This window comes from Nycticebus coucang, chromosome 5 (assembly GCF_027406575.1).
Source record: "Nycticebus coucang isolate mNycCou1 chromosome 5, mNycCou1.pri, whole genome shotgun sequence".
NCBI lineage: Eukaryota > Metazoa > Chordata > Mammalia > Primates > Lorisidae > Nycticebus > Nycticebus coucang.
In genome coordinates this window covers 28,720,836-28,745,939 of record NC_069784.1, presented here as the reverse complement: position 1 = coordinate 28,745,939, position 25,104 = coordinate 28,720,836, and the positions used below count along the sequence as shown (strand labels likewise).

At 35.2% G+C, this 25,104-nt stretch overlaps 1 protein-coding gene across 8 annotated transcripts in view; it reads left to right on the top strand.

The window, feature by feature from the left end:
* The window catches only part of DPYD (dihydropyrimidine dehydrogenase), an 883,000-nt gene that overhangs the window by 6,408 nt on the left and 851,488 nt on the right, over window positions 1-25,104 (top strand). The gene's annotated exons all lie outside the window — the stretch shown is intronic.

Genomic DNA, 25,104 nt, shown 5'->3' with positions numbered 1-25,104 from the left:
CCTATGCAGTTAAAACAAACCAACAAAAATATCTCTGTACTAACTTGCCTTCTCTTTGAGCAAACACATTAGCTTCAAAGACAGTTTTCCTAGACTTTTAAGCATCCTCCACTGTATTTGCCTATGAAAAATTTTCTTAACTCCTAGGAAAGAGTAACTTGGAAATCAATCTATTTTATACCAGGAAAAGATAAAGGATGAGCTTTCTGATAGATGACCCAGATATTAAAATTGTTATACTAGTTACAATAATTTTATTTCTTAGAGAATTTTAGCTTGGGCATGGTACAACATCTTCGATAATTCTACCTCTACTATAATAAAGAAGACAATCTGTTTCCCTAGCTCTCAGGTGCTTGAAAATTGATATTATAAGTGCTTAGGAATGTCCCCTTGAGGCACTCCTGACTGGGCCACTTTGAAGAAAAATCTCTTCATCAATAATTAAGCCCTAAGGGCCACTTCTCAGGGGACCTACACAAAATTACATGTCAGCTCCTGGCCTGATTTATACAGATGGTAATCATAGATGCAGCCATGTCTGAACCCCTTTCTCTCAGACTTAATTCCCCACCACTCTCTATTAGTTCTCCCTACTCACTCAACCCCCTTCACTTTTTCTTCTCTCCAGAAACTTTATCCCTCAATTTTCAACTGACTTTACATAGACAGTATTGATTGATCTAAGTAGATGTTAATATCTGTAAAGTTCTTTAAGACTAATTAAAAACTGACTATAATAAAATGTTAAAAAATTTTAAATGTTAGTATGTTGAATGAAAATGTGATGTGAAAATCTTCAGGAAAGTAATAGAGAAAATCTGCTAATTAAAATTAGTACATGTTATAAAATAGGAGGTAAGAAGCCTGGGCATAATGTTGCTCTGCACATTACAGTTTTGCTTTCTGACCTGTGGAAATCATTCAGCCACTGTGAAGAGTTTGCTGATTATTCAGTGAGTTTGCTATTGATCAGTCTTTTAAGGATTGTTTGAAATAAAATATGGCAATGTTGAAATTGTTTGGAAATGTGACCATTAGGTAATCATCTTAAGGAAATGCAGAGGTGTTGTCTTAGCTGTTTGATTTACATGCAAGGTACGACTGAGTGCACTGTTTACACTGGCTACATGGATTTATTATACTTATTTACCTGATTTTTTAACATTTTCATGCATGTCTGCTTCCTTTTCTTGTTTAGCCAAATGAATATGCTAAGTCTAAATCCCCCCTGAGTATATAGGACATGTTCAGTCCTACTGTATTTGGCTAGAATTCTCTGTGAGGGTGATCTGGAATTAAAAAATTTACATTTTCTGTTTCTTGAGTAAAGATATGTTTATTGAGAAATAAAGACCAGAGATTCAGAAAAAGAGATGGAAGCCTCTAAGCCAAATTTCTCTAGTTTGTTTGTTGATTAATGCTTATCAGTAAAAACAAGGTAATAAATAATGGGATCTGCAGAATCCAAGTTATCCTTTTCTGACTTTTTGTGCCTCAGTGACCGGAAAACTTGGGGACCTTCTTTCAGATATTATTCCATGCCAACACTGGGGGGATTCTGTGGTATAACATCTAACATAATTCAAAGAATAAAGACATTCAGTTCCTTTCACAGATCCCTATGGCCAAAGCAAGGCACCTTTCTCAAATAAATGCTCATTTCTGTGCATTAACTTTTATTATGCTTTTTAAAGTTTATTTAATTTATTTTTGAAATTACTTTTCATGATTATTACATAAGATTTAAAAGATGCAAAATAAAGTATTAAAACAACAACCCCCCATACATAGATAGTCCTATCACCCATCCCAAACCATCCGTGCTGGTATTGATGCAGTACTTTTCTTTTCCATGCATGAGGTATTTTTCCCTTAAATACCATTAATCACATACAATTTTATATTTTCTTTCTTGTCCTGTCAGACGTATTTCTTCAAATTCTTATTAACTTTTTAAACAGTGTTATGAATACAGCAGCATCTCAGGTTACAAAATCAACATTCATAATCTGGTAGCCTTTATATATACCAACAATAGCCAAGCTGAAAAAACAGTTAAGGACTCTATTCCATTCACAGTAGTGCCAAAGAAGATGAAATATTTGGGAGTTTATCTAACAAAGGATGTGAAAGATCTCTATAAAGAAAACTATGAAACTCTAAGAAAAGAAATAGCTGAAAACGTTAACAAATGGAAAAACATACCATGCTCATGGCTAGGAAGAATCAACATTGTTAAAATGTCCATACTACTCAAAGCAATATACAATTATAATGCAATCCCTATTAAAGCTCCACTGTCATACTTTAAAGAACTTGAAAAAATAATACTTTGTTTTATATGGAATCAGAAAAAACCTCGAATAGCCAAGACATTACTCAGAAATAAAAACAAAGCAGGAGGAATCACGCTACCAGACCTCAGACTATACTATAAATCAATAGTGATCAAAGCAGCAGGGTACTGGCACAAAAACAGAGAGGTAGATGTATGGAATAGAATAGAGAACCAAGAGATGAACCCAGCTACTTACTGTTGTTTGATCTTTGACAAGTTAATTAAAAACATTCAGTGGGGAAAAGATTCCCTATTTAACAAATGGTGCTGGGTGAACTGGCTGACAACCTGTAGAACACTGAAACTGGACCCATACCTTTCACCATTAACTAAAATAGACTCGCACTGGATTAAAGATTTAAAGTTAAGACTTGAAACTATAAAAAAAAAAACTAGAAGAAAGTGCAGGGAAAACTCTTGAAGAAATATGTCTGGGCGAATATTTTATGAGGAGGACCCCCTGGGCAATTGAAGCAGCTTCAAAAATACACTACTGGGACCTGATCAAACTAAAAAGCTTCTGCACAGCCAAGAACACAGTAAGTAAAGCAAGCAGACAGCCCTCAGAATGGGAGAAGATATTTGCAGGTTATGTCTCTGACAAAGGTTTAATAACCAGAATCCACAGAGAACTCAAACGTATAAGTAGGAAAAGAACAAGCGATACCATCGCAGGCTGGGCAAGGGACTTGAAGAGAAACTTCTCTGAAGAAGACAGATGCACGGCCTACAGACATATGAAAAAATGTTCATTATCCTTAATCATCAGAGAAATGCAAATCAAAACTACTTTGAGATACCATCTAACTCCAGTTAAGATTAGCCTATATCACAAAATCCCAAGACCCGAGATGTTGGCGTGAATGTGGAGAAAAGGGAACACTTCTACACTGCTAGTGGGAATGCAAATTAATACATTCCTTTTGGAAAGATGTTTGGAGAACACTTAGAGATCTAAAAATAGATCTGCCATTCAATCCTATAATTCCTCTACTAGGTATATACCCAGAAGACCAAAAATCACATCATAACAAAGATATTTGTACCAGAATGTTTATTGCAGCCCAATTCATAATTGCTAAGTCATGGAAAAAGCCCAAGTGCCCATCGGTCCACAAATGGATTAATAAATTGTGCTATATGTACACCATGGAATATTATGCAATCTTAAAGAAAGATGGAGACTTTACCTCTTTCATGTTTACATGGATGGAGCTGGAACATACTCTTCCTAGTAAAGTATCTCAAGAATGGAAGAAAAACTATCCAATGTACTGAGCCCTACTATGAATCTAATTTACGGCTTTCATATGAAAGCTATAACCCAGTTATAACCTAAGAATATGGGGAAGGGAGAGGGAGGGGAGGAAGGGAGGAGGATGGGCTGAGGGAGGGGGATTGGTGGAATTATACCTACGGTGCATCTTACAAGGGTACATTGAAACTTAGTAAATGTAGAATATAAATGTCTTAACACCATAACTAAGAAAATGCCAGGAAAGCTGTGTTAACCAGTGTGATGAAAATGTGTCAAACGGTCTATAAAACCAGTGTATGGTGCCCCATGATCGCATTAATGTACACAGCTATGATTTAATAAAAAAAAAAAAAGTAAACAGTGTTATGTAGTAGCCTAAGATTCCTTTTGAGGCGATAATCCAAATTTACTCAAGCCACCTATTTTTTCATTAGAAATTTATCATGCTTTTTAGCAGTTAGTTCCTGAGAAGAATTTTTCTGCTTAAAGCATTGTGTTGAAAATAAACTTGAGACGGTTGGCATCAGTGATATACAGTGCAATTCAGATCAGCCATTCTCACCTACATGATTCAACTGGATTAAATGAAAAGGAAAAGGGGACAGTTCAGGGTGCAAAGACAGAAGAACAAGATGGAAATGGAACCAATTACCCATTGCCTCATTCTCCCCATACTGCTTCCAGGTTATAGAACACTCAGGCATCTGGATGTGGATGTGACTTCCTATTGAGCCAAAGCTGATTTGGTGCTTCTTTCCAGGGTATGACTTGAATGCCTGCATGGTTCCTTATTTTTTCTGCCCTGGGAGAAAATGACAAGTAAGGTTGTGCCTCAGGTTGTTACCTTGAATGGAACTTCATAAATCTCAGGTTGTTATCTTGAATGAATAAATGTAATATTAACTGCAGCTGTCCTATCACGTGATGTCCCAGCATCCCCCCACCCCAGGACCAAACTACTCTGGCAAACACCTGATTATCAAAGGATTATTTTATTCTAGCCTGTCGTTATATTGGAAGTATGGATGATCGTACGTATGCATGTGGGTACACATAAGCATTGCATCTGACACTTTTTTTTTCTTTCTGGTAATCAGGAAGAAGAAAGTGTATGTATGTGTAAGTACTTTTGATTCAACACATTTTTTTCACAGTGACAAATTTAATGAAGCAGAAGATACTTCTGCTTTGGGTATGTTAATCAAAATTATTTTTTATTCATGACATATTTTAAAGCTAAAGTTTACTTGCAAACTGAACTTCAAACATCTATATGCTTAAGCTTCTGTCCTTTGTGAAAGAGATAAACATTTTCAGAGAAAAATTCATGGTTCATTAAAATTATTATCCATCATACTCTCTGCCCCAGGAGTATACGGTAAAAAAACCTTTAATTATCCTTTATACTTAAGATCACAATATTAAATAGAATCCTAGAAAGGAAATCATCAATGCTCAGTGTGAGTATTTTAAGGATTTGAAATATTTTCAAATTATTGTCCAAATGTTGCTACAAATTCAAATTGTTGCTTGCAATATATGAATGTGTATAAAATAATACCCTTTCCAGTGTTAATAATTATTTTCAACCCAACAAGAAGACCTAACAATCATAAACATTTATGTACCCAACCCAAGAGCTCCCAGATTCTTAAAGCAAACTTTACTTGAACTAAAAAAAAAGATAAACAGTAACACCGGAATTGCCAGGGAATTTAACACCCCTCTGGCAGAACTGAACAGATCTTCCAAACAGAAAATAAACAAATAAACAATGGACATACACAGAACTCTAGGATAAGTGGACCCCAATAGACATTTACAGAACATTCTACTGCAAAACAAATGAATATACATTCTTCTCATTAACACATAGAACATTCTCTAAGACTTATCCCATTCTATGCCACAAAACATGTCTCAACAAATAAAAAAAAAAAAAATAGAACTGATATCTTGTATCTTCTCTGACCACAATAGAATAAAACTAGTAATCAATCTCAAAAGAAGCACTCTTTCTCACACAAAGTCATGAAAACTAAACAACCTAATGCTGAATGATAGTTGGGTATAAAGAGATCAAGATGGAAAAAAAAAGATTCCTTGACTAAAATGATAATGGAGACAGAAGCCATCAATATGGGAGATAGAAAAATCTGTCCTGGGCGGCGCCTGTGGCTCAGTGAGTAAGGTTCCAGCCCCATATACCAAGGGTGGCAGGTTTGAACCCAGCCCTGGCCAAAATGCAACAAAAAAAATAGCCAGGTATTGTGGCAGGAGCCTGTAGTCCCAGCTTCTCAGGAGGCTGAGGCAAGAGAATTTCCTAAGCCCAAGAGCTGGAGGTTGCTGTGAGCTGTAACACCATGGCACTCTACCAAGGGTAACAAAGTGAGACTTTGTCTCTAAGAAAAAAGAAAAAAAAAAAAGAAAGAAAGAAAGAAAAATCTGTCCTGAGAGGAAAACTCATAGCCTTAAATGTCCACATCCAAAAGACAGATCACAAATCAACATTCTAATGAATCATCTCAAGAAACAGGAAGAGGAACAGAAAACCAATTCTAAACCCAGAAAAAGAATAGAAATAACCAAAATCAGAGCAGAAATAAATGAAATTGAGACCAAAAGAACAACCCAGGAGATTAATAAAGTAAAAATTTCATTCTTTGAAAAGATAAACCAAATTGACAAGCTTCTTGATAGATTAACTAAGAACAGAAAATAAAGGACTTCAATAAACTATAAAAAGTGAAAAATCACAACTGTTATCACAGAAATACAAAACATATCTCAGAATACTGTAAAAATCTGTATGCTCATCAATTTGAAAAAGTAGAAGAAATTGACAATTTCTTGGAAACACACAACCTCTGAAGGCTTCATCCGAAAGAAACAGAACTTCTGAACAGACCTATATCAAACATTGAAATTGAAGCAACAATAAAAAATCTTCCAACTGAAAAAAGTCATGGACCAGACAGTTTTACACCTGAACTTTACCAAACCAACAACAGGGGCTTGTACCTACATTGCAAAAATTATTCCACAACATCAAGAAGGAGAGAATCCTCCCCAACATATTCTGTGATGCTGATATTACCTTGATACCAAGCCAAGAACTTGGTATCAAATAACAACTAAAAAACAAATAACAACAACAACAACAACAACAAAAAAAACCCCAAAAAACTACAGAACAATATTCCTTGTGAATATAGATAAAAAACTTCTCAATAAAATTTTAGCAAACTGCATTCATAAGCACATACACTCACAAAAAAATTCACCACAAGCAAGTGGGCTTTATCCCAGAGAAGAAAGGATGGTTCAATATGTGCAAATCTATAAATGCAAAAACGAAGACCATATGATCCTTTCAATCTATGCAGAAAAAACATTTGGTAAAAGTCAGTATGCTTTCACCATAAAAGTATTAAACAAAATTGGTATAGGTGGACCATTCCTCAAAATTATAAAGCTATATATGACAAACCTACATCCAAGATCATATTGAATAGGGAAAAATTGAAAGCATTACCACTTAGAACTCCAATCAGACAAGGTTGCCCACTTTCACCACTTTTATTCAACATAATGCTGGAAGTTCTCACCAGTATTAATTTATATCTAGAAAACCTCAAAGATTCAACTAAGAGACTCCTGGAATTGATAAATAAATTCAGAGTCTCAAAATCAATGTATACAAATCAGTAGCTTTCATATATGCCTACAAGTGTCAGGCTGAGAATCAAATCAAAAACATATTAACTTTCACGGTAGCAACAAACAAAATAAAATACCTAGAAATATACTTAATGAAGGAGGTGAAAGACCTTTTTAGGTAGAATTACAAAACTCTGAGGAAAGAAATTACAGAGGATGTAAATAGAAAAATATACCATGTTCATAGATCAGCAGAATCAACATTGTTAAAATGGCTATACTTCCCAAACTGATTAACAGATTCAATGCAGTTCCCACTAAAATACCAATACCATTTTTTTGCAGATGTAGAAAAAATAGTTATGTATTTTGTATGAAATAATAAAAGACTCAAAATAGCCAAGGCAACCTTATATGATATGAACAAAGTGGGAAGCATCACTATACCAGATTTAAAGTTATACTACAAGGCTATAGTAACCAAAACAGCATGGTACTTCCACAAAAGGATCAGAACAGAGAACCCAGAGAGGAAGTTATTTTCATATTCTCCTCTTTTTTTTTTTTGTGGTTTTTGGCCGGGGCTGGGTATGAACCCGCCACCTCTGGTATATGGGACCAGCGCCCTACTCCTTGAGCCACAGGCGCCACCCTCTCCTCTGATTTTTACACAACAGATAAAAGCATTCAGCGGGGAAAAGAATTACTTTCAATAAATGGTCTGAGAAAACTGGATAGCCACATGTAAGAGGTGGAAACAACCTACACCTCTCACTACTCACAAAAATTAATTCAGAATAGATAAAAGTCTTAAAAGTTAAACTATGAGAATCCTAGAAGAAAATGTTGGAAAAACTCTTACAGACATCAGCCTAGGCAAAGAATCATGAAGAAAATCCTAGAAACAATCTCAGCAACAGGAAAAATAAATAAATGGGACCTGATCAAATTAGAAAGTTTCTGTCCAGCCAAGGACACAAACAAAAGAGCAAATGAACAACCCACAGAATGGGGGAAGATATTGGCATGCTGTGCATCTGACAAAAGACTGACAATCAGAACCTGCAAAAAAAATCAGCAAGAAACTAAATAACTCCACTAAAAAATGGGCATAAGAGATAAAGAGAAACTTTTCAAATTATGATACAGTAATGGCCAATAAAATCATGAAAACATGCTCAACATCTCTAATCGTTAGGGAAATGCAAATCAAAGCCACAATGGAATACCACCTACTTCCAATAAGAATAGCTCTTACCAAAAAGTCTCATATAGGAGGTGCTAGAACAGATGCAAAGAGAAAGGAGCACTTGTATACTGTTGGTGGGACTACAAACTAGTAGAACCTCTATGGTCTTAAAGTAGACTTACCATATGATCCAGCAGTCCCATTGCTGGGTACATACCCAAAGGATAAAAGGTCATTTTATAAAAAGGACACCTGTACTTCACAAACATAAAGACATGGAAAGAACCCAGGTGTCTACCAATACATGAATGGATTAATAAAATGTGGTAAATGCTTACCATGGAGTACTACTTAACCTAAAAAATGACAATCTAGTAGTATCTTTTGTGACAACCTGGATGGAACTGAAAATCATTCCTCTAAGGCAGCGGTTCTCAACCTGTGGGTCACGACTCCTTTGTAACAATGAAAGTACATCCTGTGTATCAGATATTTACATTACGATTCATAACAGTAGCAAAACTACAGTTATGAAGTAGCAACGAAAGTAATTTTTTGGTTGGGAGGCCCCACAACATGAGGAACTATATTAAAGGGTTGTGGCATTAGGAAGGTTGAGAACCACTGTTCTAAGTGAAACATCACAAGAATGGAGAAATGAACTCATGTGCTCAATACCAAACTGGAACTGATTGGACAACACTTTAGTGCACACATAGAAGTAAATGTCAGTGAAAGTCAAGCAGCGGGGAGGGAGGTGGAGTGGATGGTTAAATTCACACCGTCTGGGTACAGCGCATATTGTCTGGAGGAAAAGGCACGCTTGGAACCTTGACTCAACCTGTACAGAAACAAAGTTTGTAAACAAAACATGTGTACTCCTTAGTATTATGAAATAAAAAAAAGTTAAAAAAATTATTTCTTAAATAGGTGAAAAGTTTTATCTCATTGTTTATGAGACATATGTTTAATTTACACATATTTGAATATTGGTAAATTTGAACTTTTCACATATTTAGTTTATGTTTTTTAAACAAATTAGCAGAATTTTAATGTAAGTAAAGTTAAAAAAACAGAAATAAGAAATAAAAATAAGTAGAAATACCACAGATTTTAAGAAAATTAAATAGTAATGAATTATATGAATGAAGTTAATACTGCTTTAGAAATACAAAGTCTACCAATCTAACCTCAGATAAATTCAGGAACAGCAATAGGCTAGTACCCTCTCAGTTCACATAATATTTATTGATTATCATTATAATTTATTCTAATTATAATGAAAGAACATCATAGATTAGTAGCTAAGAGTGTAGGCTCTGGAAATAAGAGTGCTAGTGTTCATATCTTAGCTCTGCCACTTGCTAATTCTGACCTTGGTAAATAAACTTCCCTTCGAATTTCCTTATTGTGAAATAGGAATAGAAATTGTATTTACATCATAGGATTGTGATACAATTGAAGAAAATATTATATAATCCTAATTTTTGTTAGCTATAACATGTGGCAAGTATGCAATTAATATTGCATTAATTAATGTTAAAATATTAATCATGACTCCAGTGTACAGAAACAAAGTTTGTAAACTTTGTTTGCAATGTGTTATTTTAATTTTTTTAAAACACAAGTATTTTTCTTTTGTTCATTCAAAAGAAATGTACTGGGCATCAATCTAGATTTTAGAAACATATTTGCAAATAAGATATGAAAAAATTCTGTAATCAAAAAAGTTGTATCCGATGAATGCTAAGCATTAATTTTTTTAAAATGTACAGCAATTTCGGAGAATATCATGATCGTTGCTAAAAATATGCCAGAATAATGTGATGCAGAATGACTAGGAGAGATTCCTTTACGGGTGGCAGTGAGAGAAGGCCTCCCTGTGGAAGTGACATTTGAACTGAAAACTCAGAAGACTATAGGAGTCTGCCAGAGCTTTATGTGAAAAGAAGAAAGCAAATTAAAGTGTGGGATTGAACTTCGTCTGGGGGAATAAGAAGCAACAGGTGTGGAGGGAGTTACAAATGTTATATTTAATGACATTAAATTTGAAATCCCTATTAGATAATCAAAGTAAGGGTATCACCTAGGTACCTGGAAATAGCATTCTGGGGGTCTGGAAAAAAACAAAGCTGGAGAAAGAAATTGAGGAATTATTGATGTAAAGTCCTGGGACCAAGGCAGATCATTTAAAGAGATTATAGCTAGAGAAGGGACTGATGATATAGGAAGGAGAAGAAGAAGTAGCCAAGAAACGATGAAAAGAGAAGGGATGTCTATATGTCAGTTCTCTTTACTGCCGTTGGGATGGTGAGATGTAGGCATGAAAGATTCCTTTTAATTTGGTAACATGGAGAGATTTTGAGCTTGACAGTAGCTATTGGGGAATGAAACCCAGTGAGAATAGGTTAAGATAAAATAGGATTTAAGGAAATGAGATAATGGCATTTCAAAACTCTGAATAGAAGTAAAGGGGAGCACAAAAATAGATGAGTAGCAGGAAGGGGTAATAGAACATGTACAAATGCTGATAAAAGAGGTACAGTAGAAAGAGACCCCCAAAACACGCATTTTAAGAAAGGAAAAAAATCTGTATTAAATTTGTAATACTCAAGTCACATCTGACTTCTGCAATTACAAGAGGTGCTCAAATGTGACTTGTATTCATCTTTTGTTATCACAATTTTAATATAGTTTTTTCTTTTCTTAAAATTTATATACTTTTTTGGTCACTCTTTGTATAAATACATTGAGTGAGAGGGAAAAGGATTGATAATAAAAGCAATAGAATATAAGGGAAAACAGAGAGATGGTAAGTGGATGGTGAAAAGATGAGGGAGTTCATATCTGATGGTTTTATTTTCTCAGTAAGAGTAATAAAAAGATGAGATGAGTAACTGAGGTTGAAAGGAAAACTGGATATTAAAGATTTAAAGAACAGATGAAAGTGTGGATATACTTTACAGAAAGTGGGAGAATGAAAATAACAAACGTGTAATAGGATAGTTAGGCATTGTTGTATTTTCCATTTGATTTCTGCAGTCAAGAATTCAACATGAGAGCAGAGAACACAATTGTGGAATTTTTATTTATTTTTTTACAGCTTTGCTTAACTGTGTGGTTCAGTCAAAGAGGAGCTGAAGAGATGGGCTTACTTGGGTTAAGATTCACCTGGCCAATAAAGGTGGAGTGGAAGAGGGGCAGGGAATTAAGGGTGTGGTGAAGAAGTCATGTGGTGAATGATGGCAGCTACCTGAGAAAGTCAGGGGAGGAGGGTGAGATGGGTCGCAAACACCAGGCATATGCTCTGTGAATTCACGATTTCAATAAGGGGAGAGAAATATTGGAAGGTATAGGTGTAGGGGATAAAGGTTAGAGGGGTATATTTGAAATGCAGCTTTTGGAAACGCTGTAGTAATAATGACAACGTCAAGAGTAGAACCAAGGGTGATGGTGGCTACAGTGACGTGGAAGGAAAAAAGTCAATGATGTTGACATAGGCAAGCAAGAGGCAGGTGCTTAATGAGTGTCTGTTGAAGGCACTAAGATTGTTGTGAAAAATGGAGCAGAGGGGAAGGCGGGGAATTGGATGTTTAATTCTCACTGAATTTGGGCAGAGGGTGGTCATAGTGACCAGAATATTGGTAGATAACAGGGACACAGAGTTACAGGAACTAGAACAGGGAAGAATGACATGACAATACACAAGAAAAGACAGCTGTGTGACTGCAGAGATAGTGATTGAGTGAGGTATCTGTAAGCCAAGAAATGCCAAGAACTGCCAGCCAACACCAGAACCCAGAAGAAGGATTCTCACCTATGGGTTTCAAGGGGAATATGGCAAGGCCGACACCTTGATTTCAGAGCACTCGCCTCCAGACTTGTGTTTCAAACTGCCAAGTTTAGATGACTCTTTTTTTGTTTATTTTTGTTTTAATGGTAGCCCAAGAAAGTGCATATATGTTTTGGTACAAACTACAGAGTAGCTGGGATATTTTTGGAAAGAAGAAAGGAGGGAGGGAGAGAGGGAGAGATGGAGAGAGGGAGAGATGGAGAGAGGGAGTGCGGAAGAAAAGAAGGTGAGGGTCAGGGAAAGGAGGGAGGGAGGAAGATGGCAGACACTTTGTAAGTAGGAATAGTGAGACTGGGGATATCTAACATTTGTACGAAAAAGTCTTAAATACAAAATCATAGTTTAATGAAGTCATTAGGGTTAAATAGCACAAATATTCAAAATGTATAATTAAAGCTCCAGTTTTGCCACTTTTAGATTTCCTTATGGTTAAAAAGAACACCGTGATCCTTGTCCTGTCTCCTTTATAGAGTTGTTGGGAACAAATAAGTTAAGAGCAAGTATAAGTGTGAGCTGTTATCATGTAGTTGTTTAACTTAAAGACATATACAGTTCTCCTATGAGGGGAAAAGAACCAAGTAGACACGTTTTTAAAATCTACCCTGAAAATTAACTACAGCAGTCACCCTTTGTCTGTGCTTTCTTTTTTCTAGGCTTCAGTTACTTGTGGTCAGCCACAGTCCAGTTCATTAGTTTTAAATTACATGTTATTTAACTAGTGTGATGAAATTTGGGCCTTCCTGCTTTGTCCTACTCCAAATGAAAATCACCCCTTTTCTCTGGGAGATCCACGCTGCACATGCTCCCAGTGTGCTAGTCCCTGTTGTCAGATCCACGGTTGTGGAATTGCAGTGCTTGGGTTCAGTTAACCCTTATTTTGGTTAATAATGACCCCAAAGAGTTGTATGCTGGCAATTTGGATCTGACAAAGAGAAGCAGTAAAATGCTTCCTTTAAGAGAAAAGGTGTAAGTGCTTGACTTTATAAGAAAAGATGCTGAGGTTGCTAAGATCTATAGTAAGATTGAATCTTCCACATCTGAGATTGTAAAGAAGGATGAAGAAATTCATGCTGATTTTGCTGTCACTCCCCAGACTTCAGGAGTTATGGCCACATTTTGAGATAACTGTTTATTTAAAATGGAAAGAGCATTAAATGCTAGTATATATGGGGTTTGGTATTATGTGATCTGCATTTCAAGCCTCCACTGTGGGTGATGGAATGTACGCACCCGTGGATTGAGGGCATTACTGTATACATTTTTCCAAGTCTTAGGTTACCAACAAAATAGAGTCTTTGATTTGATTTTATAAGTAATTATTAATTACTTGCTATATCTCGAGACTGCATTAAGTGTCATGTGGGGTATGGCTGGGCAGATAAATTTAGCTCCCCTAGAAGTTTATAATACAGAACAGATGGGGCAAATTCACCAAGAACTATAAATCAAGATGGAAAGTGATAAGTTCTTTGGGGTAATGGTTCAGAATTATGGTGTCAGAATTAAAGTATGTATGTTATAAACTTGCATTTATGCAGTTTAATAATTTAGTTTTATATTATTATTTTGTTAATATTTAATAAATTATAACAAAGAAATTTCTGTAAGTTTAGTTACAATCTCTCTTCACCTTCACTTCAAATATGCAGTAATTTAGGGACCAGAAAATGTTTGTAGGTACAGGTAGAGGAAGGCTGTCCTGGCTGAAATATATCAGGTGGAAGACAGGAGTACCTGGCAGGAGCTGGCAGGGTCAGAGTTAACAGGAAGGATTATGGGTCGCTGGACTCATAGCATTTTTTTTTTCTGGTGCCCTATTTAAGAACATGTTTCCAGTCTTAGGAAGATATATTGGTTTCAGATATGGTGAAGTCAAGGACATTGAGAGGTTAAATGGTTTGATTAAAGTCAGTAGTGAACTGGAAACTAAAACCTGTGAATATAAGCTCAGTCTTTGCTGTTTATTCAGACATTAAAATACATGACATGAAAATTAGGAATCATAGATGTGGAAGTCCTTCAAAAGTTATCTCATTTTTTCTGACTATATGCATTTACAGAATTTCTCAATAAGATATTTAATATTCGGTTCTTCAAGGTGTCCTTCACATCTGTAAATGAGACAAGGTATGAATGCCTTCTAATCCACAGGCCAGATGGCTGCCATGGAAAGAGTTGATGAGATTCCATCAATCACGTTCCTACATCATGTCAACTGACCAGTTTTGCCCTTTACCAGGCTACTTTGACCTTTGAGAGAGCCTTTGGAGAAATGAGGAAAAAGAAATAGGCAAAATGAACTACAGGACTGATGTTGATCTTTAGATTCTATATTTCTTTTTTTTTCTTTTCTTAATATACATTTAAACATACGTTATAAAACTTTGATTCTCTGCAGCCTTCCACTGAAGGACGTTTTTCTTTTACATTTTACTTCATAACAATGATAATATAACTGTTAAGAAAACCAGCTGATATTTGAGAACTAAAAAAATGGAATTACAAGGGTATGATCTAAGGTTAATTTATATGAGGCTAACCTTTACCCTTTTCATATCTTTAATCCTGTATAATTTTGAATTAATTATGCTATAAAGGCAAATACTTAGAGGTATGTATTTATTGGGTAATTATAATTTGCACTACAGTGTTCAAAATAAAGCAATTTGTCTCATACTCAGTTAATCTGAAAATGAAATAAATCCAGAATTGATGTCATTATTTAGTTAATGAAATGATATACTTCCATGAAAATCTATGTCTTAAAAATAAATATAAATTTTGGTTTGATAACTTTAATTTATTGAGTCAACTTTCCTGGGGAAATTAAATTACATTGACTGTGAAAGTGCTCCTGTTATTACTCAAGATCAGTGTGCCTTTCAGTACCCTATGGCAACAAATGTGGATTGATGGAATTGGAACTGTAGGGGAGTAATAATAATACCCCAGTAGGGTCTTAGTTGGAAGGTACCCCTGTTATGAAAGATGAATTAACAAGAGAAAAGCAAGTTTATTAACATGCATATTTCATATAAGTGTGTACATGGGAGACACCAGAGAATGAATAGTTCTCCAAGAAGTAGCTTTGCATTTCAGCTTATATAGCAGTTTTAACAAAGACCCAGTAAGTTTTTAAGAGAAATGAGAGGCAGAGGAAAAGGACTTTGAGTCTCTATGAGTAGTGATTTAGGAACAAGGCAAATAAATGGCAGATAAAGGTTAGTTAGTAGAGCTTGTTAATATAAATTCCTCTGGTACCATCCCTGGCTGAAAAAATCTAAAGCTGTCTTCAATGACCTTTACTCTCCCTGGTGGAGAGGTGGGCAGGGATACCTTTTGTCTTCATAAATCTGTGTCCTACTTTTAATCTAATAGAGAAGGGCAGAAAGTTTTCCTGTATTGGTTTCTTCTCAATTGACTTTAGCACAGCTGTCCTTCATATTTGGGTTATTAATGTATATAATCACTTTGTCACCAAGTGAATCCTGTGTACTAATCTTTGGATTATTTTGTTGTTTAAATAATGGCATGTTTAAATGTAGTTTAATTTCTTCATTCTCTTTCTTTTTCTTCTTTTTTTTTTGAGACATGATCTTACTCTGTTGTTTGGGCTACAGCACAGTAGCATCATCATAGCCCACACAGCTCACTGCAACCTCACACTCCTGGGCTCAAGAGATCCTCTGCCGCAGCCTTCCAAGTAGCTGGGACTACAGGCTCACCTAATGTATTTTAACTTTTATCACACTATTACATGCATGCAATGTTTGAAAACAAACATCTTTAAGGAACAGCTGTGGTACCCTTTCCTATTCCTCCTGGTAACATGCTGGTAAACAACTAAATGGGTGTTGGGAAAAGGGGAGATACGGAAAAGGGATGCAATAGTTTGTATCAGTTTCTGATTACCATGGATAAATGCATCCTCTGTTGCTAATTTTAAGCCCAGAGAACATGGAATTGTGGAAAGGAAACTAAGAAAAGGCCTTCAAGGAGGGTAGGAGAAAAACCTGGGCTGCAAAACAAGGAAGTGTGGAGGGCCCATAAGAATGTGAGTATGAAGTAACCTAAGTAACCAATGAGCAATAGAAGGACACCATCAGGACCATACTTCCTGAAGGCACAGAGAGGCCCGTGAAAGACGTGCAACCAGTTCAAGCTGAGAGAGAATTTGTACCCCTGCAGCCTGTGCGTCTCCATCTCTCTCACCTTTTCTCCTCCGTTAGAAGGACCCACTTCTGACTCTCTAACTCTGCTCTAAACTTTCTCTTTGTTCTTCTTAAATAAAATCTTTGTCACACTGAAACTTGTGTAGGTTACTTTTGCTTTCTACCCACACCACCTATGCCACTCCAAGTTTATTCTCAGTTTTCACTCACTTTTGCAGTGTTTTTTTGTTTGTTTTTTGGTCGGGGCTGGGTTTGAACCTGCTACCTCTGGCATATGGGGCCGGCGCCCTACTCCTTGAGCCACAGATGCCACCCCTCCTTTTGCTTTTGATTACTGCTGTGCTTCAGTTGAACTTCCTAGTTTATCCGAGTAATCAAACCTGGTCGACTGGATTCAGGTAACTGGGACTCTGACCCCCGACAATGCCCACCATTGATTTCTTCTCACCCCTTTTCTTCTCCCAGTTCCCTTTCTAAAAACACCACTTTTGTCTCTTTCTCTCTTCATTTCATCTACTGGAAAGATTTAAATTTCTATTCATCTGCCAGATTTTTGAATATTAAAAAATTTTTTCTTTGGCCATTTGCCTGGCAGTTTTGGAAAAGGGCAGTTTTTTAAGAGGCTGTATAAAGTTTAAATTAAAACTTTAAGCACTAGATGTTGAATTTCTTGGTTTTTCTAGTACAGTTTAAACTAATATAAAATTACTAAATAATGGGCTTCAGAGCAAAAAAAAAAAAAAAGATGAATTGTAAGGTAGTGCCAGGAAGAAAATTTCCAAGAAATAATTTAAAAAGATACTATTCATGCTCAATATATTGCTGTGCTAGTGTATAATTAACTCAATAACCAAGGATATTTCCTTAGTTTTGTCCATGTTAGAAATTGCTTTATTAGACTATGTTTTACCCATTTCAAGATTCTGTTTTTGGCATAATTGATAAGCATAATTGATTCATGAATTACAAAAACACTATACAATTTTTAAAACATTTTTTTCAAATGCTTTATCTAGTTCCATAACCTGTATTTTTAGTGAGCTATAATTCATTTGAATGAAAACTTACTTCTTCTGATAAAATATATTGTATTTAGTATAAAAATTTAAGGCAAAAGAAATCAGAGAAAATACATTTTTTGTGACATCTTTAAGTACATATTGTTTCTGATCTTTAATGTTCATATTTCACTTTATAATAAATAGAGGAGATGTACTAATTGTCAAGTCTTTGCTTCCTTGTATCTTAACAAGTTTGTAAATAGAATGAATGTTGCTCACAAAATTCATCCTGTAATGTAAATAATTGGCGAACTTGTTAGTTTCTATCACAGAAATTGTTTCATTAAGTTAAATTCTCTGCTAATGCCAACACAGTAACCCTAATTATAGGCTATATCCTTCATCTTTTATAATAATGTTTATACCTTTAGATAAATTTAAGTTCTAGGAAGATTTATAAAATGTATGAACCTACGCAGTGTTGGAAAGTGCCTTTTTTCACTTGGATGTTAATACAGTTTAGATTGAAATGGAGAATAATAACTGATTGGTTTCTAGTGGTATGCTCCATTTAAGAAAAATCTTAAAGGCTCAGCGCCCATAGCACAGTGTTTATGGCGCCAGCTACATACACTGAAGTTGGAGGGTTTGAACCTGGCGAGGGCCAGTTAACCAACAATAACTACTGCAACAAAAACAAAAATAGCTGGGCATGTTGGCAGGCTCCTGTAGTCCCAGCTACTTGGGAAGGCTGAGGCAAGAGAATCGCTTAAGCCCAAGAGTTTGAGGTTCTTGTGAGCTATGACGCCGCAGCACTCTTCTGAGGGCAACATAGTAAAATTCTGTCTCAAGAAAAAAAAAAATTCTTAAAAGATAAATCACTCTGTTTAATGTGCTCCTTTACAAAATATTGTGTGTATAAAATAATAAAGAAATCTCACTAGAAGCTAAATAGTACTAATTTGATAAAATTACTACTTATTTCTCAGCAACATAACTCTGTTTTAAACTTAATTCCAGTAGAATTCTATAAAATGACATCTAAGGTATAAGAATCTTTGTATTGAACTTGGTAGTGATAATTTATTCACCTTTGAGATGAAGAGCATTTCAATGGTAAACTTGAATGTTTAAAAAATTATTTTACTTATAGGGATCATTTATCTTTCTCATTGAAATAAAAGAAATTTCATTTTACTCAACAAATCTGAAACACTCAACTTCTGGCCCTTTATACCTCTCACTGATGTTTATTATTTATATGTCTTCTGATTTTTTTCTTTTGCTGTTTTCATATATGGCTTCCTGTCAGATGTAGAGTCATAGCCAATATAAAATAGTGGGAAATTCAAAATATTTGGGAACTTCCTTGTGGTAGTATTTTTGTATGAATGTGGTGATGTCCAAGAGTTAGAGGTGTTGGTCCTAATCTTGAGTCTGCCTTCAGCTTGGGTTGTCTTTTCACCTCACTAGGTGTATCTGTGCTCAAGGCTTTTACACTTTAGGAGATGAATGCAGTTCATTGCAAGCCTCCTTGGTATAATGTCTTACACAAGTTGCTGAAGATACTGAGATATAGCGAGGCACCATACTATACTTGAGCTTGAAGGCTAGTGGGGCAGACAGGCATATAAACAAATTTTAGACAGTGTAGATTTCAAATGTAATACATGAAATTGAGGGTCTTATATGTAAAACATTTTATAATTTGATAATTGTTAAACATGAAATCTTTGTTATAATGGAAGTAGTATTACTTGACATTAATAACTCAAATCCAACAATTGAAAGACACTAGAGAAATGCTATATTTCACCGTATATATGTATATATTTATATATTTTTTTCTATATGTCATTTGTAGGATGACACCTGTATTGAAGGGATGTGTCAACAAGAACTGAACATTTTTTCCTAAGTCTTTTCTCTGTCTAAACTTTTATTTTTTGTAGTTACCATTCCCCTTATAATCACAAATTGTTGAAACATTCACTGTTGGTGAAATTGCAAACTTGTACAACCTCTGTGGAAATTTATGTGGCCATATCTCAAAAAACTTAAAGTAGATCTACTATTTGATCCAGTAATCCCATTGCTGGAAATATGTCACGAAAAAAAAATTATAAAAGGGATACTTGAATTTGAATGTTTATAGAGCACAATCACAAAGACATGAAATTAACCCAAGTGCCCACTAATACACGAATGGATTGATAATATGTTGGATATACATGTGATGGAATACTCAGACATAAAAAGAATGGTGATCTAGTATATTGTGTGACAACCTAGAAGAAATTAGAAACAATTCTAATGTGATGGAATACTCAGACATAAAAAGAATGGTGATCTAGTATATTGTGTGACAACCTGGAAGAAATTAGAAACAATTCTTCTAAGTAAAACATGACATGAATGGAGAAAAAACATATGTACTTAATACCAAATTGGCACTAATCAATCAACATGTATGTACACATACAGAAATAAAACTCAATGAAATCTACTAAGTGGGAATGGGGAGGCAGGATTGGGAAAATATACATCTAACTGGTGCAACATACATATTCTGGGTGAAGGGCACATTTACCTAAAAGGTGCAAATGCAAATTATGTAACCAAAATGTGTGTACCCTTTTAATGCTCTGAAATTTTTTTTAAATCCAAAGATAGGTACATAGTATTGATGGAATTTCTTTCTGTAGTAGGTCCTTAGTCTCAGAGATATGAAGAATGAACCCATGGAATAAAAGGAATGAAGGGCACCAGAGCCTCTGGCAGAAGGGGAGAGACCCAAGTGGGACATCTCCACATGTATCTTTTTGTCTAGGGGTTATACTGTTTTGTACATAGGGAGATCTTGAGAATTACATTTGGCTGGGACTTGGCAGACTTCAATGTTGAGTAGTGCATGAATTGTGTATTAACAAATGAATGTAGTCTTTCCAGCTCCATGTAAAAGAAGCAGGAAGTTACTCCTTAAGAGGCTCAGCTTACATGAAATACTGGAAAAACTGCTTTAAGCCATTTTATTTATCATTAAAATATGATACTTTCACTCTACTTCTGCATCTACTCAAGGTGCAATAATAGGGAATGGATTTACATTTTGCGTTGGGGGTCCCAGGATCACCCTTAGGCTTGTATGCTCAGGACTTGGAAGTTGTTTTATTCGTGGTTACAGATTATTATGATGAAAGGATAGATTAAAATCAACAAAGGTATAAGGTACATTGGTCAAAGGCAGGAGCAAACCAGTCATAAGCTCCCAGGTATCCTCTCCTAATGGGAATACTTAATTCCAGCAGCTATGATGTATGGCAACATGTATGAAGTATTGCCAAGCAGGGAAACTCACGTAAGTCTTTATGTTTAGGGTTTTTATTGGGTGTTAGTGATGCAGGCATCTAATGCGATGTGACTGACTATAGTTACCCAAGCTCCCGACCACAAGAGAAAAAACTGATATTAATCATTTGTCACGCTGTCACAATATACTAGTAAACTAGTCAACTAGTATAGTGTGGCCTAAGACTTTAGGCAGAAAATAATACTCTTATCTGACAGAACATCCACCCATTGGCTCCCAGAAGTGGCTGAGGGTTACTTCTGAGACAAGACTTTCTTAAGAATGTTCAGGATTTGAGCAACTCAGAACTATCAAGTTAACCCTTGCCTGTGTAAATTTCCGCATGAAACAATAAAAAAAGAAACAAAACATATGAAATAATTATTTTTAAGACACTGGTTATCAGGCAGTGAAAGATAGTAATCCCCAAGAAATGGAAAACAAATGAGTGGAGAGATAATATTTGCCCAGCTTATTGTCTTAAGAGAGTTTGTAGGCTCTAGGTCAGAAGGAGGAAACCTACGTGGAGCTTGGGGGATTTCCTCGGTTGGATAGACTGAGCTGAGAGTCCTGGGAGACCAAGGCTGCTACAGTTTGTAGAACAGAACAACAGAGGAAGGAGCTGTTCAGAGAGAAACCTGGAGATGTGCAGAGTATTCCCCTTCAGTACTCTACAGAGTAATGATCAGCACATGAATATGAGAAGATGATCCACGGCTAGGGAAAGAACAATCTGAGAGAACTATCGGGGATTATATCTGGCACTCACATGGGTCTAGGAAGAGTGCCTACCCCCACCAGCCAGACTGGAAAACTGAATCATTCGTAGGACATCATGTACTCAGAAGTTTCTTTTTTAATAGTGGGAAATAATTATCCTCAGAGCAAATGCTGCATGAGTCCTAGATCACAAATCTTAAAATCAAGACCTGAAAGGATAACATTACTTTCAAGTAATTTAACTGTGGCTTACAACAAAATATAAGAATGTAAAGAATACAAAAACATCTCATATCCAACATTGTGAAATTCCCAATGCCTGTCATTTAATTAAAAAATAACCAGGCATGAAAAGATGTAGGACTATATAGTCCATAATGAGGATAAAAATCAGCAAATTGAAACAAAATTGACACACATTAGAATTAGTAGAGAGGGCATTAAAAGGTTTATTTTAACAGTATTCCATATGTTTGAAAAGTTTAGTAGAGGTTTGGAAGATAGGAGAACCAAGTTGACCCTCTGGAAATGGTGACTACAGTGTCTTAGATGAAAACACAGGATAAGATTAAGAAAGATTACACATTGCACAATAAAGACAGTTAACTTGAGTCCATAGCAATATTAACTGTCCAAAATGAAACACGGAAAAAAAAAAAATGAGAAGAGTATCAGTAAGCTGTGGAACAACTAATAAACATGGAAATGGAATTCCCGAAAGAGATGAGAAGTAAATGGATGGGAGGACAGAAAAACATATTTGAAAAAATAAATACATGGGGCCAAGAAGCCCAAGGAAGCCCAACCAGAAAAAAATATACATAAAACTACTACAAGGAACATAATAATCAAATTGCTCGAAATCAGAGGCAATGTAAAACTTAAGAGCAGCTAGAGACAAAAAGGTATTTTAGGTACAGAAGAACAAAGATAAAGTAACAACAGATTTCTTGTTGAGAAGGATGCAAGTGGGAAGGTAGCAGAGCAACATATTTAAAAGTATATGGAACGAAAGCTCTCAACATAGAATTCTATACCCAGTAAAATTAGTTTTCAAATACCAATGTTAAATAAATGCTTTTTCAGACATGCAAAAGCTGCCGGAACTTATCAGCAACAGACCTGTACTACAAGATCTATTAAACAAGGGTATATGTGAAACTTAGTAAATATAGAATGTAAATGTCTTAACACAATAACTAAGAAAATGCCAGGAAGGCTATGTTAACCAGTGTGACGAAAATGTATCAAACGGTCTATAAAACCAGTGTACGGTGCCCCATGATCGCATTAATGTACACAGCTATGATTTAATTTAAAAAATTTAAAAAAAAAAAGGAAGTTGTGTCCTCCAGGCAGAAAAAAAGTGATACTAGGTAGAAATACCAGCTTACACCAAGGACTACATTACTGCAAAAATGATGACTATGCCAGGAAAAATAAAATTTTTGCTTATTTAAATTCTATTAAAATATAATTGGTTTCTTTTTTTTTAATTGGTTTCTTTAAATTAAAAAATATGGTATGGGTTTATAATACATATAAAAGTAAAATGCAAATTAGAAGACATTTACCTAGTGAAAGAAACCTGTTACAAAGACCACGTATTATGTGATTCTATATATGTGAGATGCTCAGAAGAGACAAAATCCATAGAGTCAAAAAGTAGATTAATGGTTGCTTAAAGCTAGAGGTTTGGGAGAAATGACCCCTAATGGCTACATGTCTTTTTCTGGGGAGTGGTTGATCATGGTGATAGTTACATAACTCTGTGAGTATATGAAAAAAAAAAATCATTGACGTATGCACTTTAAATAGGTGTATTGTGTGGTGAGTGAATTATATTTCAATAAAGCTATTATAAAAGCATAGTTTACCTAAAAAGATAAACAAATAAAGGCCCTAAACTGGAGAGGGGAGTAAAATGTATGAAAAGTAGCACAGAGAGTATTGGGTAACATGTTCATGATCAAAGACTTAACAAAAGCAATGGGCACAGTGAAGACTCAGTGGGTGGTTGAGTATTTCTCTCTTTTTTCTTCTCTTAAATTGGAGTTAGGCATGCATTCTTCGTGAACTATTTATGCCCTCAACCTACCAAATAGCATTTTTATGTTTTGTTATCTTGTGTGAGTTTTATATATATCAGAGAGACTAAAACGACAAATCATCATATTTTTTGATCAATTTAATTCAATGAGAGTGGAATAGTTTTCCTGAATTTGCAGGGGAAATCAAATGTTAATCTCTAAGGTCCACTCCAACTCTAATATTCTAAATCCTAAGGCACAAAGAAGATGCAGAATTAATTTTATTCATCACTAGAAAAAAAGCCAGTTTGGTCAACTAGTATTTAATTACAACTGAAGATTAGCATAATTTCTTTATATTTTGCTTTAGGTTTAAAATTAAGTCATTTAAAGTGAGCATTTGTGTCCCTAAATTGGAATTGGTAAGTCATTTTTGTTAAAGATTTGGGATATATTGATGTGATTTCGTACTGCATATTTTCTACTTGCTGACACTTCTTTTTAAATGAAGGCTATTTTCTCTTGGCATTCAAATAAAGTGGATTAATTAAGAAGGCAGAATACCACTTACTCAGAACAAAAGTGGCTTCAATAGTCATTGTATACATGTATTTTATGTATTCTTTGTTTTTTTTTGAGATGGAGTCTCATTTTATCACCCTCGATAGAGTGCTTTGGCGTCACAGCTCACAGCAACCTCTAGCTCTTGGGATTGGGCGATTCTCTTGCATCAGCCTCCTGAGTAGGTGGGACTACAGGCGCCTGCCACAATGCCCAAGTATTTTTTTCTTGCAGTTCGAACTGGGGTCAGGTTCAAACCCGCCACCCTAGGTATATGGGGTCAGCGCCCTGCTCACTGAGCCACAGGCGCCACCCATATGTATTCTATATTAATTAAAATATATGTTTGATATACTAAATGATGTATTCCAATAGAACTGATCTTATTTTAGATATGCATTTCTCCTCCTTCTAAATACTTATCATGATATCAAAATTATTTCTCCATGTCACTAATATCCTTTTTAATATGATTTTAATATATATCACACATATATACACACAAAAAAAACATACACAGATACACATTTTTCCACTGTAGATAGATCATAATTTAACCTTTCTCTCCCTTCCAGATGTTTAGGTATTTTCCAAATTTTTATTTTTATGATTAACAAATCATTCTTTCTTTTAAGGAATGTCCTTTTTATTTAAAAAATTACAATAGAAGAACTTAAAGAAAATACACCTCCTTCAAATGTAGGCATTTCTAGACTAACCTTTTGGGCTCAGGTAGAACCAGTGCATTCCTCTATGAACATACCTGAACCATTTATTTTGTTGTTATGAGTCTTCTTTCTCCAGTGACACAGCTTCTTTTATTGTGGAGACCATGTCTTTCACAAAAGTATGTTGGCAGTGTCTGTGTTGTACAATAAAGTCCAACATTTTTACCCTAAGACACATTAGGAGTGAATAGTAAGTGATTCATTTGTTTTCTTGTTTCAACTTGTTACTGACATTTTGTTAT